The sequence below is a fragment of the Aotus nancymaae genome, unplaced genomic scaffold, assembly GCF_030222135.1.
Source record: "Aotus nancymaae isolate 86718 unplaced genomic scaffold, 86718_ANA_hifiasm-v0.15.2.pri h1tg000111l, whole genome shotgun sequence".
Classification (NCBI taxonomy): domain Eukaryota; kingdom Metazoa; phylum Chordata; class Mammalia; order Primates; family Aotidae; genus Aotus; species Aotus nancymaae.
Genome location: NW_026988526.1, coordinates 23861 through 29385, shown reverse-complemented (window position 1 = coordinate 29385; position 5525 = coordinate 23861).

Below are 5525 nucleotides of genomic sequence, written 5' to 3'. Positions count from 1 at the left end.
ACACAGGTACATACGCACGGGATACACACAGGTGGATACACACACACATAGGTGCGTACACACACAGGTACATACGCACGGGATACACACAGGTGCATACACACACACATAGGTGCATACACACACGGGGCACACACATAGATGCATACACATACATACAGGTACAGGTGGATACACACACGCATAGGTGCATACACACACAGGTACATACACATGGGATACACACAGGTGCATACACACACATAGGTGCGTACACACACAGGTACATACACACGGGATACACACAGGTGGATACACACACACATAGGTGCATACACACACAGGTACATACACACGGGATACACACAGGTGTATACACACACACATAGGTGCATACACACACAGGTACATACACACGGGATACACACAGGTGCATACACACACACATAGGTGCATACACACACAGGTACATACACACGGGATACACACAGGTGGATACACACACACATAGGTGCATACACACACAGGTACATACACACGGGATACACACAGGTGCATACACACACACATAGGTGTGTACACACAGGTACATACGCATGGGATACACACAGGTGCATACACACACACAGGTGCGTACACACACAGGTACATACGCACGGGATACACACAGGTGCATACACACACACATAGGTGCGTACACACACAGGTACATACGCACGGGATACACACAGGTGGATACACACACACATAGGTGCGTACACACACAGGTACATACACACGGGATACACACAGGTGGATACACACACACATAGGTGTGTACACACACAGGTACATACATACGGGATACACACAGGTGCATACACACACACATAGGTGCGTACACACAGGTACATACACACGGGATACACACAGGTGGATACACACACACATAGGTGCATACACACACAGGTACATACACACGGGATACACACAGGTGCATACACACACAGGGTGGATACAGACACACACAGGTGCATACACACACGGGTACATACACACGGGATACACACAGGTGCATACAGACACACATAGGTGCGTACACACACAGGTACATACGCACGGGATACACACAGGTGCATACACACACACATAGGTGCGTACACACACAGGTGCATACACACGGGATACACACAGGTGCATACACACACACACACAGGTGTGTACACACACAGGTACATACACACGGGATACACACAGGTGGATACACACACATAGGTGCGTACACACACAGGTACATACACACGGGATACACACAGGTGCATACACACACACATAGGTGCGTACACACACAGGTACATACGCACGGGATACACACAGGTGCATACACACACACATAGGTGCGTACACACACAGGTACATACGCACGGGATATACACAGGTGCATACACACACACATAGGTGCGTACACACACAGGTACATACACATGGGATACACACAGGTGGATACACACACACATAGGTGCATACACACAGGTACATACGCACGGGATACACACAGGTGCATACACACACACAGGTGCATACACACACACATAGGTGCGTACACACAGAGGTACATACACACGGGATACACACAGGTGCATACACACACACATAGGTGCGTACACACACAGGTACATACACACAGGTGCATACACACACACATAGGTGCGTACACACACAGGTACATACACACGGGATACACACAGGTGCATACACACACACATAGGTGCGTACACACACAGGTACATACACACAGGTGCATACACACACACATAGGTGCGTACACACACAGGTACATACACACGGGATACACACAGGTGCATACACACACAGGGTGGATACAGACACACACAGGTGCATACACACACAGGTACATACACACGGGATACACACAGGTGCATAAACACACACACATAGGTGCATACACACAGGTGCATACACACACAGGGTGGATACAGACACACATAGGTACATACACACAGGTACATACACACGGGATACACACAGGTGCACACACACGTAGGTGCATACACACAGGTGCATACACACACACGGTGGATACAGACACACATAGGTGCGTACACACACGGGTGCATGCACACACAGACACAGCCGTGCTTATCTTAACGTTTCATTAGAGCTCATAACAAACACGTTACAGGACAGAAAAGCACCCAGAACGCCCAGGCGGGAGCTCAGGCTTTCTGAAGGTTTCCTGCGGGAGCCTTGAGCTTGCCCAGGGACCGCAGCTCTCGTGTCAGGCGCGTGCCTGTCTGTGTTCCGCTCTTCCGGCCGGCGTGACGGCGATCTGTTCGTGCTTTCAGAGTCGGCACCGATGGCGGTCTCGTGAGGAGGAAGGAAGGTGTGTAACCTTCGAGATTCTGCAACCGTGGAAACTCTGAGGAGCCTCGTCCCTCCCTCCCCGGCCTTCCGTGGACAGAGAGAACCGTGCCGTTTCCTGAGACGAGGCGGACAGGTTTCGAATCCACTGCAGCCCGTCCTGTTAGGGCCTGCGAAACAGGGAGGAAGCCGCCACGCTCTGCACACGGCGCCCGCGGGGTGAGGACGGGAATTCTGGGCCATCTTCCCGTCTCGTGGCTTTGCCTGTTACGAGCTATGCTTTTAGGTTTCGATGCTCAGAAAAATACTTCCTCACAAAGGCCAGGTCGCCATCGTGAGCCTTTCAGACCTAGGACCTCACAGAAGGACTTAGGCGTGCTCATTGAACACACATCTTTATCCTAAAACAAATGGTCTGAACAGATGTGTGTTTAGTGAGAATGAAAAGGGAAGAGATGTTTGTGAACGTTTTCCGTAAAGGTCTTCTGGGCATTTGAGGAGGTTTACAGGCTAATGGTGGATGGTGTCCCCATGAGAGGAGACTGGAGGTTCAGGTGCCGTGAGGGCCTTCATCAGCCCAGGGGGGAATGTAGTCTCATCCGTGTAGGGGTGTTGGGGAAACACGCTGAAAACAGGCCTCACGGATTCCACGCTGCCTGTGGTGCAGAAACAGCTCTGTGACAGCCCTGTTGAGTGTGCACGGCCCCATCTGTGTACACGGTAGTGAACACACAGCCCCGTGGCTGCCCCGTCAACCGTGGACGGCCGTGTCCCTGTACATGGTAGTGTATAGACTCCCCCGTGGTGGCCCTGTTGAGAGCACACGGTGCTGTCCCCACCCCGATGGGTGTGGATGGCCCTGTGCCTCCCCCTCCCGTGTAGCCGACCCTGTGGCTGCATCGGGAATCGGGTGCGGGTTCTGCATCGGGGCAGGCCGTGGGAGCTGCAGGGACGCAGTGGGGCTGCATCTGGAGGTGCTTTGAGGACTGCAGATGAGAGGCTTGACATGTCTCTGTATGCGTGCACTTCAGGATTTTCAGGCCGTGTTCCAAAAGTCTTGTACGGAAAGAGGAATCATGGCAGTAGAGTCCACAGGGGTGTGTGTCACCCGGCGTGGCAGGAGAGGTCACGTGTCACCCAGTGTGGCTGGATGGAGCGCGTGTCATCCGGTGTAGCAGGAGAGGTTGGTTGTCAGCCAGCATAGCAGGATGGGGTGCGTGGTTCTGGTCTGAGCTGAGCCTGTGGTTCTGGTCTGAACGGAGCCTGTGGTTCTGGTGTGAACGGAGCGTGTGGTTCTGGTCTGAGCTGAGCCTGTGGCTCTGGTCTGAACGGAGCGTGCGGTTCTGGTCTGAACTGAGCCTGTGGCTCTGGTCTGAGCTGAGCGTGTGGTTCTGGTCTGAACGGAGCGTGTGGTTCTGGTCTGAACTGAGCGTGTGGTTCTGGTCTGAACGGAGCGTGTGATGTTGGTCTGAACGGAGCGTGTGGTTCTGGTCTGAACGGAGCGTGTGGTTCTGGTCTGAGCCGAGCCTGTGGTTCTGGTCTGAGCCGAGCCTGTGGTTCTGGTCTGAGCCGAGCCTGTGGTTCTGGTCTGAACGGAGCGTGTGATATTGGTCTGAACTGAGCATGTGGTTCTGGTCTGAGCCGAGCCTGTGGTTCTGATCTGAACCGAGCGTGTGGTTCTGGTCTGAACTGAGCGTGTGCTTCTGATCTGAACGGAGCCTGTGGTTCTGGTCTGAGCTGAGCCTGTGGTTCTGGTCTGACGTGTGGTACTGGTCTGAACCCCACGCGTGGTGCTGGTGTGAATTCAAGGGGCGGCACCCGTGCCCTGTGAGTTTGTGCACATATCATGGGTCACTGGGTGCACTCGTTTAAATCGTCTCCCGGAGATGGGACCACATTTCCTCCACTGCTGCCTTTAAGCTTCCGCTTGGAGACCTAGAGGGTCAGAGGCTGGCTTCGGAATCCTGAAGGACAAGGAGGAAATGAGAAGGATGGAAGGATCCGGGCGCGGCTGGGAAGGGAGGCAGCTGGAGAAGGAAGTGGACAGGCGTACCCCTCAGGAGAACTGGAAGGGGCGTCGGGGTGGGCGCTGGGGTGGGCGCTGTGCTGGGCGTGAGAGGCCGTGAGGAAGGTTTTAGAAGAATAGGCCCGTCTGTGTGCACGCTGCGTGGTTCCAAGTCTAGGATACCCGGAAAAAGGAACACCAGGAAACAGATCGCGGGTGCTGGGGTGAGGAGGGAGGGAGGGACGGAGGGACGGGGGCCTCTGTGGCACACGCGTTTCTCAGGGCACGGAAACTACTCCGTGTGACCCCACGGTGGGAGATCCGTGTCATCATGCGCTTTTCCAGACCCACAGAGCCTGCGGCAGCGGGACGGCGCCCACAGTGCACGCCGTTGACCCGGGGCGATAGTGACCCGTCCAGGGTTCACTGACTGTAGCAAACGCACGTCGTCACGCAGGCCCTTCCTGATCGGGGAGCTGGGAGGCCTTCTGCTGACAGCGTCCCGCCTGGCAGGGCTGTGCGCAGGGTCTGACCTTCGGCCGAAGGTGTCCTGCGTCCCGGTGGGATGAGCGTGCCGGGCCCCTGATGCCAGCTCAGTTCAAAAGCTGCCAGTCCCGCTTCCCCGCCGCGGTCCCCGTGAGCAGTGGGACGGAAGGTGAGACTGAGACCCTAGATGCCCACGCCGCTTAGCTGTGTGCCAGAAACTCTGCAAGTGTGGGGAGGGGCGGGGATGCAGGCGCGCCTGGCTGCCGGGCCTGCTTCAGCCTGTGTTTGCGGAGGCGCAGCCGCACCTGGCGTGCCCGGGGTCCTGGAGGGGCCGAGCCTGCAGCCGGCTCTGCTGCTGTCGTGGCGGGGCTCACTTCTCGGGGCCGCCCGCCCCCAGGCTCTCCCCTCGGAGACCTGTTGATGCGCGCGCCTGGCGAGCCACGTGACGGCCCGCGCGGTGCACATAGCGCCCTGTGCGCGGACGGGCGGCGGAGTGCGGCGAGCGGCGCAGAGGGGACCGGAGGGAGCCGAGCCCGTGCGGGGAGCGGAAGCCGAGGACCGGGGGCAGCGCCGGGTCCGCACAGTCTCGGGTCGGGAGGGGCGGCCGCCCCCACCCCCGGCGCCATGCGCCCTCCGCGGCCTGAGGAATGCGCGCGGCGCCGGCCCGGGCCCCAGAGCGCCTGGCGGGCGACGC